The 23,942-nt window shown below is 42.3% G+C and overlaps 1 pseudogene; it reads right to left on the minus strand.

Moving 5' to 3' along the window:
• Positions 1-1,893: 1,893 nt before the first annotated feature.
• Positions 1,894-22,984, minus strand: LOC102992297 (ferritin light chain-like; annotated as a pseudogene).
• Positions 22,985-23,942: the final 958 nt, after the last annotated feature.

Raw genomic sequence — 23,942 nt, forward strand, 5'->3', positions numbered from 1 at the left:
ATCTATATATTGTTTTAAATTTCAGTTACTGTATTTTTAATTTATGCAAGTTCAATTTGGTTCTTTTTCAAATCTGCTGTAACACTTTTTAGAATTTCCTGTACCCTTCATTCATTTTCAGACTTAGCTCATTTCCTTAAACAAAGGAGCATAGTTTTTTTTTAATACTCCATGTCTGATAATTGCAGTATCTGAAGTACTTAGGTGTCTGTTATTTCTGCTGGTTCTCACACATGGTATATTATTTCCTTATATAGTTGGTGTCTTTGTGTGGCTCACTGCCCTTAAACAGTTATTTGTGTGTGTGTGGGGGGGGGGACTTCCTGATGACCAGAGAACTATTTTAAGTTAAAACCATGGCATATATTTTTTTGATCACTTAGGTGCTGCAAAATTGGGACTGTAGACCCTCAAGAGAGCTTATCCATGGTTTTCACCCTCTCAAGGACAATTCTCTTTGTTTTCTCCTTCCTTTCTTTTCTCCTGCTCTGCTTAGCACCAAGGTACTTCTCCCAAAAAACTGCTGGGGTGGAAGGAATGGGGTGGAAATACTGATGGTTGATCCTTTCTGTGATGCTGTAGCCCTTTGAGATCTCAGCTTAATGCATAAATGCGAGATGGTTTACCAGATGCACAACACTGAACGGGCCCCATGCTTTAACTTTTGTTTCCCTCGTCCCACAAGGCCTTCAAAAACACAGCTCCGTTTCTTCCAGATTGGCAAATGCCTTCAGAGGTAAAGCAAACCGTAAATTTTCCATTTACCTTTCTTATTTTAATACTTACTTGGTATTTCCTTTCTATTTTGTCAGCTCTTTGATGCTGTTACAGGGTTACAAATGTTTAATTCAACAGTTTTAGCTGTTTCAGTGGGAGAGCTAGTCCAAATAACCTGATCTGTCATTATCACCTCATCAGGCTTTTAAAGAATCATCTTTAAACATCTTTAATAACTTTTTTCCTTTTATAATCAGGAAAAAAACCCTAAGAAATTCAGGAATTTTTCTTTCCTTTTGTCTGACTTATGTTCTATTCTGTTTTTTTTTTTTTAATTTTCAGATTATTTCTCTCTGGGATTCTTTTTTTTTTTTTTTTTTCCAATGGTACCATCAATTTCAGAGTGCTAAGGGAAATGGAGTGAGCATATGGTAACTACTGCAGTGAAATTTGGTCCTTTACTCATGTCTCTACCAGATGTGGGATTGCATACATAATCACCATTTCTTTATAAAATCGACCAACTTGGCTAATTTCCTTAATTTATTTAATATGTTTCCATAAAGAAAGTGATCTGAGCTGAATTAATCTGGTAGAAAAACCAGAGTTATCCATGAAGAGGTAAATTGTGGGGGGTTGGCGGGGAGAGTGTGAGCCACCCACTTACTTAATATGAATATAATTCCAGATTGCATGGATTTTGCAGGTCTTACAATGAACTTCCTTCACTTCGGGTTTTCATTAACCTTTAGCTGTTTTATTTTTTTTTCTTCATGCTTCATGAAACGCACTTAGGACCTCTGTATTGTTATTATGGGAATGTGATGTAAGATGTGTCATCCTCTGTTTAATGAATTTTTTCAGATCATGACTTCCCTCCCTCTCTATTATAAATGTCTTTTTTTCTTTCTTTTTTAAAAACATTCTCTGTGGTTCTATTTAGACTTCTTATGTTTATTTCTCATCTGACACATACTCAATTTACTTTTCTAAATGGAAATAGTTTCACTTTCATGTTCTCATTATTTGAGTAATACATCCCCGTAAAAATGCAGAAAACCAAAGCTCTATTTTTTTTTTTCTGCATAAAGCTTTATTGTTTCCATTTGGTCCACAACTTGGGAGAGGGCTCCAGGGTGGTTAAAAAGCTGCCTAGTGGCTGCAGACCGGGACTCCTCAAAGCCTGCTGGGCTCCGGAGGCTCCTGGTGGTTCTGGAGGGTGAGCCTCTCAAAGAGATATTCGCCCAGCCCAGCCTGGGGACCAGCCGGCCTGCGGAGGTTAGTCACGTGGTCGCCCATCTTCTTGATGAGTTTCACCTGCTCCTCCCGGAAGCGGCTCTCCCGGAAGTCACAGAGGCGGGGGGCCTGCCGGGGCAGAGCCCAGGGCAGGCAGGTCCACAAGGGCTTGGTTCAGGTTCTTCTCCACGAGCACGGCGGCTCCCACAGCGTCTTGGGTTTTACCCCACTCATCTTGGGGAAGCTTCTGCTCTTCCTGGAAGAGAGGGCGGCCGCCGCACTGGTTTTGCATTTTCAAGACGCTCGGCGCCCTCGTGCTTCTCCTCGGCCATTTCCCGGAAAAGTGGCCCGCGCTCTCCAGAGCGACATCCTCGAAATAGAAACCCAGAGCGAGGTAGGTGTAGGAGGCTCGCAGATGCATGTTGGCCAGGTGTTGGCCTCCACCTCGGTGGAGTAATTCTGAGGAATCCGGGAGCTCGTGGTTGATCGGTCATGAGGAGTTAAGCTAAAAAAAAATGGTGTTCGCTGGTCCCTGTGACCGAGGATAGCGGAGCGGCTGATTCCAAAGGTTGTGACTGGAAAAAAGGTTGGAGGGTGGGGAGAGCTGGAGCAAGGGGTGTCCCTGGGTCTGTTCTGTCCAAACGCTGTTGAAGGAAAAGACAGATCCGCGGGACCTCGGAGCACACTGTCCAAAGCCCTTCTTTAACAGCACTTTCCAGAGAGAATTTCGCTGACCCTTTATTAAGGGTTTTGGTAAATATAATTACAAATTTCTCTTTCTCTCTGTCTCGCTATACACGTATCTAAAGTTGTGTGTAGGGCTTCCCTGGTGGTGCGGTGGTTGCGAGTCCGCCTGCCGATGCAGGGGACACGGCTTCGTGTCCCGGTCCGGGAAGATCCCACATGCCGCGGAGCGCCTCGGCCCGTGAGCCATGGCCGCTGAGCCTGCGCGTCCCGAGCCTGTGCTCCGCAACGGGAGAGGCCTGCATACCCCCAAAATATAAATAAGTAAATAAATAAAGTTGTGTGTATAATATGCACATGTATTTATGTATATGAAGTATGTATGTGTATGTGCATACACACGTATGTATTTATAAAAATGCAGTCATACTATATAACTATAAGAAGGTGTGAGAAAAACAAAACTGTTCTTTACTAATAACACACAGCCACGTCTATCTCTTTAAGAGGTGGCAGCATTCCTTTCTGGATCAGATAACCTTTTGCTTAGCAAAATACATTCATAGGCTATTTGTCAACAAAATGGTGGTCTCTGTACAAGCCCTGAAGGTAGAAAATTGAAACCAAGAGAATTAAATTCCACTCATTAAAAATAAAAAAGAAAAGAATGTGAGAGCTCTCAGGAGCCACTGTGGAAAGAGGCAGAGGGGCTCTGGAGGAAAGAGAGCTAGCAAGCAAATTAGCTAGAGACGAACTAAAAGCCAGTGGCAGTTACAGAGGGATTTAAAAAAATGATGGCCGAAATCCAATCCTTAGTGACTATCACTACAAAAATGTTGTGAATGCCCCCTTCCCTGCCTCTGCCCAGTCACTCTTTTATGAACCATCTATAGAGAAGTTCATATACTATATTATCTTTTGTCTGGGGTACTTTGTGGCGTGAAGGCACTGGGATGGTGTTCAGCGTGGCCTCATACTGTCCAGAAAAGCACAAGAAGGGAGAGATTCAGAGTAGTGATGGAGAATTCAGCATGAGCTAGAAACTGGAGCCAGAGTTTGTGAGAAGATACGTAAGCTGGGACTTGAATGTGGATCCCTGTTCTTAACCACTGGCGTCCTGAGCATGGTAGCCTCCATCCTTCCCACATACTAGCCTTTATTGCCCTTAGCTATAGTCCAGCACCAATATTATTTCCCAACTAGTATTGCATCTCTAGTCATTAAGGGATTTCTTTACTGCATTTATTATTGTATCCTCACCTCATACCTGTTCTCGAATTCTCCAATACAGCTTTGATAGACTATTAGCAAATGCTGTCTCTCCCTTTTCATATCATATAGGGTAGGACCTTTTTGAGTCATTCTTATCATCATTAAAAAAGCAATATTTGAGGACATGATTTGGTTGCTGGCAGGCACAAGTGTTAGAACTTTTAAAAATTAGCTAAAGGGTCTGGTACACACTGAGCCCTAAAATTAGTAACTTCTTTTTTTTTTTTTCTTTCACTCTGTATTCAGAAAAGCTATTACCAAGAGCAGGGTAATGAATGGGGCTGAAGAAACAGAGTTTGGTTAAAAAAGAAAATAACGTGGAGCTATTAGAGCCCAGATTCCCCGTTCCACGCTGCCCAGACAGTAGACTCCCCTTCCCTGTGCACCCTTGACAAGAGACAGGATATTTATTTTCTGGAGAAAGGACACTGTCATGCTTGCAAAGACTCAAAATATTTATTCTCAGCCTTCCCAGGGAAAATTCTGGAGGGTGTACTCCTATAAACAGTTGGGTAGAAAACAACAAAAAAAGCAAACATGGAATTCAGGAATGGGCACTCCGACACCGGAGACTTGCAAAGGAAAAGACCTAGAATAACAGTTGAGTACCAGGCTGAGAAGTGGAGGTCCGGAATGGAGCAAAGTGGGTGGAAAGCTCTGGGAGGGAGATCTTTAGGGAAGAAAGAAAATGGAACTGATGTGTTTGGGTAAACGGAAAATATTATTCACAGGTGTGTGGCAGAGATGTTGAACCATGTGAAAAATATGAACAAAGCTCACTTAGAAAACCAGGCAAAAACAGGTAAACAAACAAACCCAAGGCAATGATTGACTCCAAGGACTATGAAGGCTTGTCCAAAGAAGAAGGCATATTCATAAAATACAGGTTGGCTCAGAAGCATCATAAAATGTGTAGATAATGTCTAAAATGGGTAAGTTAAGGAAGAATAGTATAGGCCTATTATTTATAAATATGGAAGTAAATATTAAGGAGAACATTTAGAAGAGTTGAGTGTTTGTTGGCCTGGGGAGTTGGTCTGAAGTATGCAGAGAGGTTAGGCAGAGGAATGTAATTTTTCATTATGTCATTAAATTAAGTGTACTGTTTTGCATTTAAAACCATGCACTGATACTGTTTTGATAAACATTAATTTAAAAAGTCAGACAGTATATTTTTTTATACAGCATGGCCCATAAACACAGCCCAGACTTCATTTGGTGTTCAACTGAAAACTTTTCAATATTGAGGGAAAATGGTCTGTTTTGGAATCACTGAGAGATAGTACAGTGATATAATATCAAGTAGAGTAGACTTTGACTGATTTAAATGGTTTTTCATGATAGTTTTTAAGACAGGCAATTTTTCCTTACTCACTGTGTAAGATTGGACCGTACACTAATAGAGACTACGGTTGTCAGACTTAGCAAAAACAAGCAGGTAAGCAAGCAAGCAAACAAGCAAAAGAAAAACCAAAACAAACTAGGATGATCAGTTACATTTGAATTTCAGATAAACAATACATTTGAAAGTATATCTCAAATACTGCATGGGATATACTTACACTAAAATACTGTTCATTGTTTTTCTGAAACTCAAATGTAATTGGGTGTCCTGTATTTTATGTGGCAACCCTATTAGATGCTCAAAAGATAATTGTGGGGCCTCTTTTTTCTTTAGGACCCATTATGATCTGTCATCCAAGAATTATCAAAACCTGCTTGCAATCTGTCTCTATTTTCAAGCTCTATCAGCTTTTGGGATTAATGAGTTCCATAAGGTGACTAACCACCTGTAAGTCCAGAAGAATGAGTCTATCTGTGCTCCTCTGTCATAAATTTGTCTGTAACTTGACAATGGTCAAACTAATGACCTGGATGCAAAACGTTAAGGGCAAATCCAGGAAGAAGTCATGGTAAACAAATCTGATGTGTGACATGGAATGACATATCTGAATAAGTTGGCATATTCTTGGTAGAAGGTGGTGACCTTGTCTTAAGACTGTCAGACATAAAGTTGATCTCGTCCTTCCTTTGAACTCAGGCTCAACATCTTAATAGTCATGGCTGTTACCAATCAAGCTTTTATCCCAAGTCAGTCCATTTTTTTTGGTTAGAATTTTTCCTTGGGACCTCTTTCACCTTTAATATAATTGCAGAGTAATTCATTCTTCTTCATTGGCAATTAGCTGGTCAGGGTTGGTATGCCCAGTTTTCAAATCCTTTCCAGAATTCAACTCTTCAAACAGCCTGGAGAAATCAAAGAAGCCGTAAAGTGGTCAATTGCATGCCTCTGCTTTTCAATTATTTCCAGCATGGTAAAGAGTCTATCTGTAATGGACTTAGGAGTATTCAATCCTTAACTTTAAAATGTGGTGTTTTCTGGTTATCAGAGAGCTTTTTCTGAAATGAAATGTATCCTGAAATGAAATGTATCCTGCTATAACTACTTCCCTAGCTTATGCTGCTCTTTTTCCCCCCTCCTTCCTCTCCTTTATAAAAGGCAGAATAACTTTCTCCTCATAATTCTAATCTGATTTTCCATATCTAGCCAAAATGTCAGTAAGCCTCTCTGTTAGAAGATTATTGGCTTCTAAAAGTTTTGTAGCTTCAGCAATTTTATTCCTTTCATATTTTTCAATTTAATCAGTATCAGTCATTTTATTCATCTTCTGATAATTCACCCCAAACTGTAAGATCTAAAATGGCTTGTGTGGGCTTCCCTGGTGGCACAGTGGTTAAGAATCTGCCTGCCAATGAGGGAGACACGGATTCGAGCCCTGGTCCAGGAAGATCCCACATGCCGCGAGCAACTAAGCCCATGTGCCACAACTACTGAGCCTGTGCTCTAGAACCTGCAAGCTACAACTCCTGAGCCCTCACACCACAACTACTGAAGCCCGTGCACCCTAGAGCCTGCACGCCACAACTAGTGAGCCCACGTGCTGCAACTACTGAAGCCTGCATGCTCTAGGGCCCACATGCCACAACTACTGAGCCCACGTGCTGCCACAACTACTGAGCCCACGTGCTGCAACTACTGAAGCCCACACGCCTAGAACCCGTGCTCTGCAACAAGAGAAGACACTGCAATGAGAAACTCGCGCACCACAACCAAGAGTAGCCCCTGCTCGCTGCAACTAGAGAAAGCCTGCGCGCAACAACGAAGACCCAAGGCAGCCATAAATAAATAAATAAATAAAAAGAGAAAAGAATAATAAATCACTTGTAAAAAAAAATAAAATGGCTTGTGTTTTATATATTTGTGTGTGTGTATGTGCACACGTGTGTGTGTTTCAAAAATAACAGATATGTCGGGGGAAGACAGGGTACTAGAGTAAGTTGTTGAGTTTTGTTTAAAGATTCTAAAATATTACCTTGGGCAGATCTGAAGGATGGTGAGATGTTTTGGAAAGTAGACAACGCTAGAGAACACACTATAGGCAGTGAATTTGTGTGTGTGTGTACACGTGAGCATGCTCGTGCAAGAAACTCTAAATAAAAATAATAATCCTGGGCTTCCCTGGTGGCGCAGTGATTGGGAGTCCGCCTGCCAATGCAGGGACACGGGTTCGAGCTGTGGTCTGGGAAGATCCCACATGCCGCAGAGCAGCTAAGCCCGTGCGCCACAACTACTGAGCCTGCGCTCTAGAGCCCATGAGCCACAACTACTGAAGCCCATACGCCTAGAGCCTGTCCTCCGCAACAAGAGAAGCTACCGCAATGAGAAGCCCACGCACTGCAACGAAGAGTAGCCCCTGCTCGCCGCAACTAGAGAAGGCCTGTGTGCAGCAACGAAGACCCAACTCAGCCAAAAATAAATAAGTAAATAAATTAATAATAATAATAATCCTGTGGTGGAAAGAGCCATATAGATCCAAATTTGAATCCAAGCTCTATGATTTTCTGTCTGTGTCATCAAGACTGTCCCTTTAGCTCTTCTGATCCCAAATTTTCTCAACTCTAAAGTTGTAATAGCATCTACCATGTGGATTGGGCTCAAATGAGATGAGAGTAAAGTTTGCATAACGTCTGCCACAAACTTGTCACATAATAAAATGTAGCTATTCAGAAAGTACTTCCACACAAAATACCATTTTTTTGGGTCAACCGCAGATCCACCACCCCAACCTGTGTTGTTGGCAGAAAATATCTCAGCCTCAGCATAGATAACTTGCTTCACACCTCAGGGCTTCTAGCTAGACACCCAGGGCTTAGAGCTTACGAATTCTGATACTCTGTGTTCTTTCTGATATACTGCAGCACCTCATGACTTCAGTGGTATGGAAAAATTTTTTTAAAGCATCTGCTTTCCCTGAATTAAAAAGTCCTGCATTGTGCTTTCATTAGATTATCTGAGGAGGTTTATTGTTTTTCAAGTCTGTCTTGTACTTCTGTGAGCTTTTGGAAACTTTTCCATTGTAGAATATACCTCTGGGGGCTCTCTGACCCTACAAAGAATGAAGAATGGTTAAATAAAATCATCAAATATGAAAAATAATGAAAAATGAGATTTGTTCTATGCTAAAGGTGGATGTGCATAACGTCTGTGATTTGGAATTGTGAGAATATTTGTTGCTACCTACCAGGCGCAAGAAGCAGTATTCTGAATTACCACGGAAGGAGACACTGGGCAGTGCAGACCTGTGATGAGGGCAGGAAGGGTAGAAGTGTGTTCGGCAGTGACAGTGTAGTCTGGCTGAATCGCCAAGGGGTGTTATTGGTTGGTGCCCTTTAAGAGCCTTCAGTAAGTTGAAGCCAGATTTGTTTCACCTGCCTCTGAGAGATGCTATAAACAAGGTTAGGTGCTTCCAAGGAGCCATTTGCCCAGCAGCTCTTCTGCAGTTTTTATATCTCTGACATAGAAGCTACAGAGTTGGACTTCCCTGGTGGCGCAGCGGTTAAGAATCCACCTGCCCATGCAGGGGATGCGGGTTTGATCCCTGGTCTGGGAAGATCTCACATGCTGCGGAGCTACTGAGCCCGTGCGCCACAACTACTGAAGCCGGCACGCCTAGAGCCCGTGCTCCACAACAAGAGAAGCCACCGCAATGAGGAGTCTGCGCACCGCAATGAAGGGTAGCCCCCGCTCGCCACAACTAGAGAAAGACCACGGTTAGCAACGAAGACCCAACGCGGCCAAAAATAAATAAATAAATAAATTTCAAAAAAAAAGAAGCTACAGAGAGCATTTACATAGATTTCACCTGAAAAGTGGGAAGAAGCAACCATGCTGGTGGGTGCTTTTCTCTTGGGGAATCCACCTGACTGTGGATGAACCTATCAATTGCCTACAATAGACAAAGACTTGCCTTTTTTCCAAAAACAGAGCCCAGATTTTACTTGGGCAGTAACGTGACTAAGCTTAGGGGTGAATTGTGATTGGTTGAAGCCATGCCTTTGCCACCTACCCACGTACTAGGGGAGTCATCGATAGAGTTCTTGCTGATTAGGTGTAAATGAAAGTCAGCTGAGGCATCTTGGAAAGCAGAACTTGTGCGTACCACCCTCCTCTCTTCCTGAATTGTCAATGTGATGCCAGAAGCTACAGCAGTCATCTTGTAACTATGAAGCAACAAGCATGAAGACAAAAGGACAAAAGGTTAACTGTGAGAATGAAAGCTAGCAATTACTGTCATTCATACTTCTTCGGTAAGCCATGGAGAGTTGGGTTTTCTGTTACATTAAGCCAAAAAGCACTCCTGTAGCCCTGTTTGGTAATTGCCAGTGGAGTAGGTTTTGAGTCTTTTTGCCTTTCTTTCCTCATATAATTTTAATTTTCTTATTCCTGCTTTGGAATAACCTTCAACTCTTTTATCCATCCTTCCCATGGTATCTATGAGGCCGCACAGTAAAATAAAAAAAGAAGCTATTAGATTCAGAAGGCTTGAATATGATTATCATCTGTTTAAGGGGCGTGACCATCAGTGAGGATTTAAATCTTGAAGGCTTAGTTTTCTCATCTGTAAAATGAGGATGATGATGACAGCCACATCCATACTAATGATAACCTCACACGTGTTGCTCATTTATGAAATGCCTGGCACTGAGCCAAAGAAATTTTTGACATTATCTAAGGCTTCTCAACATGATGATGGTGTAGATAGTTAAAAACTTTCTAGTGTATTGATGAGAAAATGAACATTTATAAAAGTTAAGTTGTTCGTCTTAAGTTTTGTGATATTGAACTCATCTCTTTCAGCTATTTATTCAGTATCAATGTAGCCAGCCTCCAAGGAGGCCCCCAGTGATACTGGCCCCCTGATAGTCATGCTCTGGTAGTCTCCCACAGTGGCCCAGGGTACATGTGTGTGACCAAGAGCATACAGCAGAAGGAGTGGTCTGTCACTTCTGAGATGAGGTTCTCTCATTCATCACTTGCTCTGGGGCGAGCTAACTGCTGGGTTGTGAGGGCCCTCAGAAGCACATAGAGCCATCCACGTAGAAAGGTACCGAGTCTTGCCAAACCGTAGATTCTTCAGCTCCAGCCCAGCCTCAGTTGCCTGCAGCCCCAGCTGACAGCAACATTATGAGAGACCCTGAGTCAGAGCCACACAACTAAGCTGCTCTCAAATTCCTGACCCACAGAAACTAGGAGATAATAAATGTTTGTTGTTTTAAGATGCGAAGTTAAGGGCTAATTTTCTATGGAGCAATAGACAACCAATACAGTCACCTCAGGGAGTGTTTCCCTGACTCTCCTACTTAAAATTGACTCCTTCCCCTGCTATCACAGAACTCCCCAACCTCCTTATACTTATTTTTTCTTAGCCCTTACCACCTGAAGCCTCTGAAGACAGGGGTTTCTTGTCTGTTTTATTTAACACTTTGTCCTCAGCACCCAGAGTGGTTCACGGCCCATACTAAGGGCAATCAGTATTTGTGGAATGAACAAATGTCCTGCTCCACAATCTCTACTCTTAACAGTCTTCTTTTGTCTGCTTCCTGTCTCATATGCAAAATAATATATAAAAATACCTACTGGAATGTCTGTTTTTGTTTACAAATTTGAATGACCTTTTGCAGTAGGATACTACCAATTTTAAGCCATATTTCTGTCAGTACTTATCCCTACTAAAACTCTTCTCAATCTGGAAATCAAAGTGGAAGGGATTTTAGGTACGATGTCTATTAGAACAGGTAGATCCCAATTCTAATTCCATCCACCTCTCATTTATTTGTGACCGCGAAGAACACAATTTCTTCCAACTTATTTTTTCTCACCTCTTCAGTTTCCTTTTTATTCAAACACGTCTTATTCAACGTTATCTTAAGGAAAAAACATACTCCTTTCATAGTTTCTAAAAATTGTGCCTATTTTGTCTTCACTTATATTGTAAGTTTTGCCTAATAACTTCCGATGATGATCTTAGGGGAGAATAAAGGCCAAAAGGGTCGTAATTGCTTGATCTTCTCCTGGGGCCCAGAGTTAAAGGAGCCTAGACGACATACTTGGAAATTTACAAAGCTGTGTTCAAGGGCTCACACTGACCATCACAATGGAATTTGTTGAAGAGTTAAGGCCAGTGGCGTCTACCCAAGACTTTGATCTGGAATAATTGCTAATTTAATGAGGCTTTTAGGTTGAAGGCATTATCTCGCCCAACGAAGTCTTTTCTGTGGAAGAGGGTGGAGGAAAGTGTGATGTGGCAGTAGAGTTGAATCCCCACTAGCAGTTTGGGAAAGAATTATTCAGAACATACTTCTTGGCTGCTCAATACCAGCTATTCTTCGTCATCTCTTCTTTGTTCTAAGAAGTTTTGATAATATTTGGGTCATTCTCTGCTCTTGTTAATATTCAGCACTTCTGTTTTAGTTTATACCCTTCATGTTTCTCAAAGTAACTTTGGTCAAATTTTGTGTTAATGTGTTAATTGGTATCTCGCATCTTTCAGTATTTATCTGGGTCTTTCTCCCCATCTCTTTCTCTGTCCCTTTCTCATTCTGTATCTTAGGAAGTTTTGACTAAAAATAAGAATATCTCAATTCAAGCTTTCAGAAAATATGGAGAGTTTACGGGGTGACGTAAGTGAAAAAGTCTGAAGAAAGAGCTTCAGATGTGGTTTGATTCAGAATTTTATGATGTTACTAGATATCTAGATACTTTTCTCTGGGATTTCCTTGATTCTGTCCTCTTCCAGGTGTCGGCTTCATCCTATTATTGGTTTCCTTATGGTTGTAAAAATTGCTGCTGTCACTCAGGTTCCCACTTCAGCAAACCATGCATCCAGAAGAAGAATATTCACCTGTTTTCTTGGGTTCCAAGTTACAACACGAGAATCTGAAATAATTTAGTTCACATGCCAGGAAGAGGCTACTGCTTGGCCTCTAATACCTATTCTCCTCTTTTTTCCTAGTAACATAATTTTATCTGGGCACATTTACGTCTGAAAAAAACCCCTATATTTTCCACCTTCCTTTGCTGCTAGTGTAACTATGTAACTGAGTTCTAGCCAATGAGATGTAAGCAAAATTACTGCGTACAATTTTCGTGTTTTTCCCCTAAAGTAAAGAAGAGGAAACATGGGAACTTTCTAGTTGTAAGCAATCTTGGAAATATGCAGATAAGAGCAGGACTTTAGGACTAGAAGAGCAGCAAGGTAGAAGGAGCTCCGGCCCCTGCTGCCTCCACAGAGCAGAGTCATCATCCCAGCTTGAGTTTTATCTGATAGAGAAATAAACCTTGATCTTGTTTAAGTCGCTGTTAATTTTGAGTCTCTGTCCCATTTACAGTCACATCCTTTTAAGAACATCTACCTAATCCTGAAGCAATCACTGATCTGAAGGGTGGAATGCATGGATTGGTTCAGCTGAGGTCACACGCTCCCCTGCTGGAGTTTTGGGTGGAGTCAGCTTCCCGGAACCATGTGGATCTCCAAATGCAAATCGAAGGCTGTTCAGAAAGGAGAAGGAGGAAGTGTGGGAAACCACCACCAATTGTCCAGTAAGCTTTAGTTTCCTTTCTCTTATCTCTATTTATTCTGGTTGTAGCTCTCATGACTAATTTGCTTGCAACTCAGGGATTGTTGTTGGCTTTAAGCAGTCCAAACAGATAAATAAACAGCAAAACCAGGAGGTTGCTACATCTCAGAAAATGGTGGTACTCAAATGATGGTTTGGTGACCGTTGTGAAGGGCATGCTGCTCCTTTGGAAGGATGAGGGAGGATTGAGATGCATGCTTTCCTTTGATTTTAGTTTTTTTTTTTTTTTTGTGAGTAGACGCTGTGTCTTCATTACGAAGAGTATGCTCAATACTTGTTTGTCACTTGAATGTGTTTAATCCCTGCAGCACTGAGAATTAAATAGCCTTTCCACAGTGGGTCCTGAATGTGTCATTAACCAAGAAAAATAGGGGTAAGAAATAGATTGTAAAAATATGGAAATAACTCTTACTAAAGGAGAGTAAATTTCCCCAGTGGCACAAAAGAATAAGTTTTAGGGTACATGAATAATAGCACATAGTTATATTTAACACATTTATGGAGAGGAATCAGAAATAGGGAGAGAAAAATCTTAGAGTAGACATTCCCCAAGTTTACCTGCTTACATTTAATTTCATGGTTTTCTTGTTCATCTGGAAATTCATGGATGGGGATTCAGTATTTAACATGCTGAGAATGTGTTTTCAATGTGTATTCCAGGGAATGGGCGTAGGGGTGGGGTGAGCTGGAAGGCAGTTCACTTTTCTGCTTGTCCACATACATCCTGAAGAGACCCATTTCACAGATTGAAGTCAGTTGCCACCAGGTATCATTGTTTACCCTTATAATTTCCCCTGTGCAAAAAAATAAGGTTGTTTTGGATTTCACAAGACATTGCCCCTGGACTTTTTGAATAGAGTTAAAAATCGATTTATCTTTAATAAAGCTGAACATCTGTATTACAAATACATTAAAGTCAGCGGCAGAAGTCCCCCAAAGTACTCTGTCAAGGAGGATGGAGCAAAAGCAAGAGTGCAGAAAAACCACCAGTAGATAATGAGGAAATTGCTGTGAAGGTACTTGTGTTTACATTTGCAAAAGGGCTCCAGCTATGTGCATTGTTTCAACTAAATTTTTTATAATATGTCACCTTAGGCTGTATCACACATCAGTCACAGCACGGAGCTTTTACTCAGTGTCTCTCTTTCCATTGTTGTGTGAACAGTGTGCTTCAAACACTTGTCTAAATAAGGTTTTTTGCTGCTGCAGGCAGCAGCAGTGACTGCCGGGATATCATACTAGAAAAGGCGGGGCGGGGTGGGGAGTAGTTTAGCCATTGTATGGTTCCACCGTATGCAAATGCCTGGCCTGGATTAAACATGGACTTGGTGCCCATTGACTCTAGCTGCTGTTGGATGTATTTGCTTGGGGTATTGATCTACAAGTATGAGTACCACTCGTCTTTAATGACTTGCTGGGATCATATGGTGAAAGTGATAGCTTCATTTGGGCTGAGCTGACAGCCACAGGTATACAGCCCTGAGCTCCGGTGGTTTTTACAGACTTCAGGGAACACCTTCTGGTCTTGGTTAGGTGGCCTGCTGAGGGCAATGTTCATTCTAAATGTTCCCAGAAAATCAGATAGAGCTTTTCCTCATTGTGGTGAGTCAGTGCCAACCGTATAACAAAGACCACTTAAGTGGTTAACTCCTCTGCTCTGAGCCTGCACAGAGACTTGTGATGGGACCTTTTGGCTCGGAATCAGTTGGAGAATGTTCTATATCTCTTTGCAGTGATTGAGGGGCTGGTGCCTGACCATGATCTGGGGGACCGGGATGGTCATTAATGGACAGTGTAACATTCTGGGAGGGAGTGGGATAAATTGAGGGGGAGTGGAACACAGACTTCATGAGTCTAGAGAGCTCAAAATATTTTCAAGGACTGTGGGCATGGGCTACATCTCGTGATTTTTTTTTTTTTTTTTTTGCGGTACACAGGCCTCTCACTTCTGTGGCCTCTCCCGTTGCGGAGCACAGGCCCCGGACGCGCAGGCTCAGCGGCCATGGCTCACGGGCCCAGCCGCTCCGTGGCATGTGGGATCTTCCCAGACCGGGGCACGAACCTGTGTCCCCTGCATCGGCAGGCGGACTCTCAACCACTGCGTCACCAGGGAAACCCTACAACTCGTGATTTATAATGGAACTGAAATTAATATTTGAGTGGCTCTTAAGTCTGGGCAAAGAAAGCTCTTGACTTTGATGCAGGAAACTGACACCTGGAATGAGTCCCTGACTGCTGAGTTATCCTTGGTCCCAACTGAGTTAAGCTCTGCAGGAAAACAATTCTTTGATGTTGGTGGAAGATGCAGCACTGTCTATTCTAGAGACCATGGTGATGGGGCTGGCGGGCAGCTACAGTTAACTCCCCGTCAGGGTCATCAGGGTCATGGTCCTCTAAAGCTGGAGTTTCTAAATTCTTTTGATCTTCAGAATCCCCTGGAGAGCTTTAAGCATACTGATTCCTAGGTCCACCTTGACTTACTGAATGGGAGACTTTGGTGTGGGCCTGAGATAAAATCTTTGAAAGAAATCTCTGCAGAAGGTTTTGAGGATTGGACAGAATTAAGAACTGCCTCGCGCAGTGCTGCATTGTGGTAACGTGTGGAGACTTTTGAGTCAGAATGTATAGGGTTAATCCCTGCCTTGCGACTTCTCAGCTTTGAGCCTAGACTGGTAACTTCTCTGTACTTCAGTGCTGTCACCTGTTATACGGGGGTAATGATGGTACTTCCCCACTGAGCATGAGTGAGGATTAGTGTGGGAAGAACTCAGCATGATGTCTGGCATGCAATCCATACTCTATATAAGTTAACTATTATTATTAGCTATGAGGGCAATGTTAGTCTTTAAGAGCCAAATCTATTCACACCTTCCCCCTCCGTCAAAGACCAGAATAATGATAGTCATGATAATAGCTAAGAGTTATTGAGTATTTACTGTGTGCCAGAAAGCACAAGGTTCTTTCCAATAATTATCCCATCTCGTTATCACATCTACTCCCTAAAGTAGGCAGTATTAGTATCTCTGTTGTTTAAAAGAGGTATCTGATATGCAGAAAAGTGAGATCCTATGCCCAGAGTCCCGTTCTTTACACCTAGTAAGTGACAGTGCTGGGATTTGAACCCTGGACCATCTGACCCCAAAGCCCTTGTACCTAATAAGTGCTACCTTCTGCTGCTGCTGTACCTGCCATGAACCTCTCCTTTAGATGAAAAAATTCTAGAACTGTAAAAAACTCATGTTCCCTCAATACTTTTTGCTGTCTTCTGTGTTTTGTACCAGCCACAAACTTGTTTAATAAAGTCTTATGTTTTTAGGGTATTGAATGCTTTTTCAAATATCAAACACTTTCTTCCTCTCTGCTGCGAATGTTCTTGAACATGGTTTATCTGCTTCACACAACCATGCCCTTGGATAAACTGACTTACTGTTTCTCCTGTACAAACACTGTGAGCATCTTAAGGACAATAGGGTGTTTGTGGTCCTTCTTTTGCCTCCCTCATGGCCCAGCCCAGTGCTGGTAAAATAAGATGTCATGGGCAGATGCTCAAAGAGTCCTTCAGTGAAAACAAGCTGAGCAAGTTTGGGTTCATTTAGGATTTTTCTCTCTGAAATGTCTCCATTGGAAGTTGAGACTGTAGTCCCTGCTCTGGAACACTTAAGTTTTCTTATTCTCAGCTCTGTATCCACGGTCTGTTAGGGAGCCTTAAAAAGATCCAAAAGAATTGAAATCAAGACCTTGAAGAGATATCTGTACTCCCATATTCATGGGAGCATTATTCACGATGGCCAAAAGTAGACGCAACCTAAATGCCTATCACAGATAAACAGATGATGAAAATGTGGTGTATACAAACAATGGACTATGACTCAGCCTTAAAAAGAAGGCAGTCCTGCCATATGTGACAGATGAACCTGGAAGACACCGTGCTAAGTGCAATAAGTCACTCACAGAAGGGCAAATACTGTGTGATTCTACTTATATGAGGGATATGAACTAGTGAAACACATAGAAGCAGAGAGTAGAATGGTGGTTGCCAGGGGTGGATGAAAGCAAAATGAGGAGTTATCGTTCAACAGGTATAAAATTACAGTTACGCAAGATGAATAAGTTCTAGAGATCTGCTGTATAACATTGTGCCTATAGTTACCAATACTGTGGTGTACAGTTAAAAATTTAAGAGAGCTGGTCTCATATTGAGTGTTGTTACCACAATTTAAAAAAAGAGGGCTACTCACATAAAATGGGAGTGAGACTGCCTTACCTGTCTAGTTTGGTCTGCCTCTCATTTGCCTTGGTCTTTCCTGAAGGTGACCCTTTATTGCTGTCTCATGTCAACATCCTCTTTACCTGTAGACATTTTACAATCTCTTTTGTGTCAGGGAGTAGTCAGATAGGCCTTCTATATAGTCTCGTAGTGCTCTATATTTTCCTTTTTAGCACTCCTCACCATTTTTCAAAGCATATTTATCTGTGTCTTGACTCATGTCTCTACCCGCAGACTGCAGCACCCGTGTCTGTTTTGCACAGGATAGTATCCCCAGTACCTATCAGAGTGCCTGGCACTCAGAAAATATTAGCTGAGTGAATAGATGGATTTATTATTCATATATTTGTGAAAAACAAGCGTGGAGAGAAATACAACTCAAATGGACTCAATCACAAAAAGGGAATTATTGGCTCATATAATTGAAAATTCAGGCGGTAGATTCCTGAATGGAGGCAGGAGGCAAATGCTCAAACAATGAGGATCAAAATCTCCATCTCTCAGCTCTGCCTCTCTCTGTTATCCTTATGCTTAGACAGCCCGTTATCTTATGGTGAATAGACTGCAACCAGCTGCAGGAGAGTATCCTCACAATGTTGTCATCTCAGTGTAAAAAGCCTTTTTCTCTATTCTTCCATCAGAAGTCCCAGACTTGCATGTTATTGGCCCAACTTGGGTAACATGCTCGTGTCCTGAACCAATCACTGTTGCCTGGAGGGAGGGTCGTGTGAGTTGTCCAGGCTTTGGTCATGCCCATCCCAGGATCAGGGGAGGGTGTGCTCAGCCCCACCAGCACTGTGTGTTCTGAGAGTCTGGGAGGTTGTTTTCCTCCTTGCTGCGACCCAGGTGTTATCTCTGGAAGGAAGAAGACGGGGTGCTGGATAGACAAAACTCATGGTTATTCACTGTGGTACCAACCTACCTCTAAGTCTGATGAGTGTCGCTGAAGTTAAGAAGTAGAAAAGGTCTTAGAAAGAAGAGCTCATTGACTAAAAGAACTCACTAGATCGCCAGGTGAGGCCCTCAATGGCAAAATCCAAAGTAAAGGAAGAAATTACCTCTACCAGCTTACTCTTCACTTCTTTCCTAACAAGAACCTCACTCTGGTTGTGAGCTGTGGTTTATTATGGTGAAGAGCCGTACACTGAACTGGGAGGAGTACACTGTTCATGAAAGACAGTGCAGGATGGAACAGGGCTTAACCAACACAAGGATTTGTAGACGTGTGCTTCCTTAAGTGGGAATTGAAATGCCTCCTTCCACCCACATCTCACCAAGTCAACCAGGTTTTCTAGGATTCTGTGTGTCCTATTAGCTTGTTTTCATTATGTCACTCCAGGGACCCCAAGAAGGGTCCAAGTGATGGGAGGTGGCCCAGCTCTCTACATTTAGGCTTTAACTTCCTCGTGAAATTGTCTTGAATAATGTATTTATCTATAACCTGGAATGGCAAGCAGTTGAGTTTCATTTTTGGCTCAGTAATCATTCATCTTCTTAATGCCATCGGCTTTTTTTCTGGAGAATTATCCCTCCTCCATTGGATGTGGGCTTCCATGTACATCTCTCCTGCTGCAGAAACCAAGGGGGGAGGAGAGGAGAGCAGATTCCACCTCTACCTGTTCTCTGAAAGAGCCAGAAACTTGATGTGTGACTTGAGTTCAGCCAATCAGATGCTCTCTCCTGGGGCTTAAATCTTGAAGTAGTGATATTAGCATAAGCAAAGTGTTTGGAGGAATTTTCATGGCACTGTTGGCAATGGCAGTGATAAGAGTGGTATCACCTGCAGTATTCTGACTAGACTATTTCTGAAGAGAGAGAGTTGCTGTGCTTCCTGTTTCTAGCAAATCAGCCCCTGGAGCCCTTGCCATCACCAAACCCCACTTTCCAGCTGCCCCCTGGAACTGAGCCATTTACATGCTTCCAAAGAATCTTTCTCGCTAAAGATCTTCGCAGTTGGTTTATTTTCCTTGCAGCCAGGGATCCTAACTGATGCCTTTGTTTTTTAAAAAAAATTGCTTTGACTGTATTTTATAGGTAAGGAATTCTAATTCCAAAGTCATCCACTTTCTAGAAAAGATTAGACCTTAGGGTAAAGCTGCTGGGCTGGGAGTCAGGAGAACTAAATTTAACCCCCAGTGCGCTAGCCATTTAGCTATAGGGTTTCAGTGAGTCATTTAATGTCCATCTCAGTTTCTTCACCTATAAAATGGGAGTAGGATAATTTTCTTTCTTTCTTTCTTTTATTTTTTTTTAGTTCGTCCTATTACATGACTAAAATCTGGGTATTTGTGTCTTACAATAGTTAGCATTGCCATAACTAATACATGGTAGGTATGTTATAGTTACTCAAAGAGAGAAACTGATCTATAAAACAAATTACTTATACAATATGCTTACTGTAGAAGTCAATGCAGTTGGAGAATTGGGATTACTACCAAAGTTAGAGAGCAATGTCAAAGAGGCCAGCTGGGACCTCAGGCAGAGCTTCATATTGTTTAATGTCTTCATAGATTCATCATGATACAGGTTCTGGCTCTCTGTATGGTGGGTTCGAAGTTAACTTTGCTCTGGTGACCTAACTCACATTAGCCAAATTCGTAAGAGATGATTTATGAAGTCTTATGCCAAGTCTGTGACACCTGTACCTGTTATACTGTTCTGAGTACCCAGGGTAACTCCAAGAAACATATTTACCAATCCTACCTTTTGATTCTTTTTTTCCCTCAGATTCTGTGAAGACCACAATTCCGTTAACATAATTATTTTAAATAGTCAACTTATAGTACAAATGAGCAGATAAATGTTACATCATTATCTCCCTGCAGATATATCTGACTCACTTAGTAGACAGAGGCTTGGAAGGGATTTATTTTGAAATCATTTCTTTAAATTTTATTTTTTTATACAGCAGGTTCTTATTGGTTATCTGTTTTATGCATATGAGTATATACATGTCAATCTCAATCTCCCAGTTCATTCCACCACCACCACCGCCCCCGCTTTCACGAAAATTTTCTGCTCATAGGGATGTTGTGAGTGCCAGTGAGAGTGTGTCACAGAGCACTGAGAAGGAAGAATACCATATAAACTATAAATATGAGACAGAATTATGTGGATCGTCCATGAGTGGATGAATTTGATTGAATTCTTCAGAGTTGCAACTTTATTCTACCTCTCCTCAGCACATGCTAATTACTGACATTGGGATTCATGTATTCATTCCAGAGACTTTTATTAAGTGCCCACTATGTGCCAGGCACCAGTCTCTAATTAGCATTTTTATAAGGAATTTATCATTTGCTGCGTGGCTGGCATCTTCTTCCACTTCTACAGAATACACTATTCAGATCTCCATGCCTGCAGGATGAAATCATTGACTAGTTTCCAGGTGTTCTTCCTCCTTTGCCAAGTCACCTTTTTCCTCCTGAGAAAGCACTGATGAAACAAGGGCCATCAGGAAGCATCCTTTCTTTCCTGCAGTGTCTTCGCTTTACCCAGCGAAAAAAGTTTCAGCTAGGTACGTCTTGTTGCCGAATCCAACCCCCTGCCCCCCATCAGTTTCTCAAAGTGTCCATGCTGGCAGGGGGAGAGGAGCCTGATGAGCTAGCATTAAGACTTTCATGTCAGTAAGGACGGGCAGAACAAGCAAGGGGGCAGATGATAATTTAGAGCATCAGCCTCAGCTAACACTGCTTTTGGGGGAAAAAAGAAAAGAAAGGAAACATAAATAACAATATCATAAACACTTTGGCAAATAGAAAAAGGCACAATGCCGTAAGAACTGTTCTGAACTAATGAAATATTTTTTTCTGACAAAAAATCATCAAAAAGTAAAGAAAAAAGGTGAGGTCTTCAGTTCAATAAATGAGTGCAATGCACAAGTCTTGAAATGAAATTTATTTGATATGCATTGAAAGCTACATCGTGTGATCAGCAGGGCAGAATTTCAGAAGGTGGTTGCAGTTAACAGTGATGGCTTGGAAAGCTTGGCAAGTGGGGTTTATCTGGAACAGGCTAAGGATCACTTATTCTTGTATTTTAGGGGAAGAAAGGGTCTAAGTAGACCCTTTCTTCCCCTAAAATAGAATCAATTTTGCTGGGAGATTTATTTGTCGGCCTTAATAGAACTACAAAATTATGCTGTCTCTAAGTGCTAATATTTAGCTCATTCTTCTGATTTCGGGGGTGAGAGCTGAGGTGAAAAGCCATCGTTTATGTCGATTATTTATAATCCTTAAGCGAACACAAAGAAGGGAAAGTTTCGCTGCTGCCTAATTATTTACAGTGATTCAGTATTTCTGGAGCGCCAGCTCTACCAGTGGCACATGAGAGTGGGCCCAAAAGCTTGTGTTGAGAGGGGCCTTTTACCCTTGTTCCACGAGGCTGATTGTTCTAATGAGAGGTGGACAAGCCTCCCTCTGCTGGGACTGGCTTCCGTTTACCACTTAAAAGCAAGCCTTTGCAAGAGGTGACATGTCGGAATGTGGATTCACAAAATGTGGGAACTGAGAGGGACCTTGGAGATCATCACATATAGCGCCCATCCACCCTGCCCCACACACTTTTTCCCCAGAAACTACAAGCTGGAGGACCTAAGTGAGTCCTAAGATGGTGACAGATGTCATACTGGAATCGAAGACTTGGAGAATTTCGAAATCCTTCCTGTAGCCGTGTTGTCTCTCCATTTTTGAAAAACAGAACCATTTGAAGGTATAGCACAGTTTAAATACCAGGTTATGGTGGCTTTCTCAATCTATGAGGTTGGGTCTTTGCACCCCCTTTCTTAGGGATTATCTTGTTCCTTTTAAATAGATTGCTTTCTAAGGTAGTATGGAGTGGAGGAAGGGAGAAGCAAATGTCATTTTCCAGAAAACATCTTCTGTGAGAGCAAATAGAGAAGAGAGTACTGGAGAGTGTGAAAGATTCAGCTTCCTGAGAGAGGCTCAGTGGGCTTGATGACCTTGATGTTCATGCTATAGTTGTTATGGCAACAGGAAAGTGAAATGATGGTTGCTAAGGGACACTGAACTGAAGCAGTCTCCATCATTACTGGTCATTCCACTCTGGAATTCAGAAATCTACCCAAAGCTAGTATGAGTCAGCAAAACAAATTTTTAAAGATAGAGCTAAAATCTGGTTATATTTAGTAGTATTTCTTCTTGAAGAAAGTCCCAAGATTTGGTAATGGTTGGGGCAATTGTTTTATTTTTATTTTAAATAATTAATTAATTTATTTGGTTGTGCCGGGTGTTGGTTGCAGCAGGCAGGCTCCTTAGTTGCGGCTCACCGACTCCTTAGTTGTGGCATGTGTGCTCCTTAGTTGCAGATCGCTGGCTCCTTAGTTGTGGCACGTGTGTGCCTCAGTTGCAACTCACGGGCTACTTAGTTGCGGCTCGCCGGCTCCTTAGTTGTGGCATGCGAACTCTTAGTTGCGGCATGCATGTGAGATTAGTTTCCTGACTAGGGATTGAACCCAGGCCCCCCTGCATTGGGAGCGTGGAGTCTTAACCACTGCGCCACCAGGGAAGTCCCAGGGCAATTGGTTTAAAAGCCTCAGATGACTTAAATGCGGTAAAATCTTCCAAATGGGAGGCACACTCATGTGGCCATGTCTGCAAACCTCTGCAGGCATCACGCCACCATTTCATTTACAAACAGATGATTTTTGAAACAGGTAATATATTCACAGTGTCAGTCTTTGCCTCGAGAAAGGTCAATGTAGTTAGTGAAGAGAAAGCTCAGGCTGTACCCGAAAATGGCTAGTGAGTCATTGAGTGGAATGTCGCCCTGTACCATCTTGGGGGAACTGTCAGTGACGTCAGTGTCCATTTTCCCAAGCGACGACCCTCACTCTTCCTCACAAAATTCACAGTGCGCAGAGGATACTTTGTTGACCAAATAACGCTGGGAAACAGTGACCGCAATAGAATCAACTGCCCTTGTGTTGTGATGCTCGGGATAGAGACCACATGCATGAGTCGGGTGGAGATGTTCTCTCTCCATCTGGTACTCTGTAAGCACTCAATATATGTTTGGTAACAGTTGGGTGGATGACAGGAAGGGCAGACTACTGTATCCAGTGCAGCCTGTGGATGAGCATTTTTGGACACATGCAGAGATATATAAAAAACGGTTCCTGTCCTTTAACCCTTCTTCCTTCATTCTTTCCCTCCTGCCTGACCTTCTTTCTTTCCCCAAACATTTCCTGAGCCTGTCCTATCTGGCAGGTGCTGGCAGGTGCTGGGGATACAGAAATAAATACAGGTACGCCCTTAGCCCTCAAGGAGCATATTCATAGTGGCATCATGAATTTGTAAACAACTGTGATAAGGTGCTAAGTGTGATGATGGAGGCATGAAAGATGCAGTGGGAATAGAGAAGAGCTAGCGCTGTCTGGGGGTGTCAGGTTGGTGCTCAGAGGGGCTTCCTCATGCAGCATCCTTAGCCGTGGGTGTGCATGCCCATGCATGCCCTTTCTCCCATGGGTGTACGGGAGAGCGTTTTTGTGGGTGGTTTTAGTGATTTATGACAGGTAGTTTCCTTGGGAAGCAGATGCCAAGATAGAGGTAGGTGTGGAAGAGGTTTGTTGGGGATAATACCTATGAAAGATAAGAGGAGGGCAGGAAAAGTAGGCACAGAAACCTTAAGACCATGAGGTAGGGCTGACACCTATGAAAGGTAAGAGGAAAGGAAGGAGGAGGAGCCTCACAATGTAGGACAGATCTGAGAGAGTCTTGGTCAGCCCAAAGGGAGCACTGGTGTAAAGGTTACCTGTAGAAGCATCCCA

This window comes from Physeter macrocephalus, chromosome 18, assembly GCF_002837175.3.
Source record: "Physeter macrocephalus isolate SW-GA chromosome 18, ASM283717v5, whole genome shotgun sequence".
Taxonomy (NCBI): domain Eukaryota; kingdom Metazoa; phylum Chordata; class Mammalia; order Artiodactyla; family Physeteridae; genus Physeter; species Physeter macrocephalus.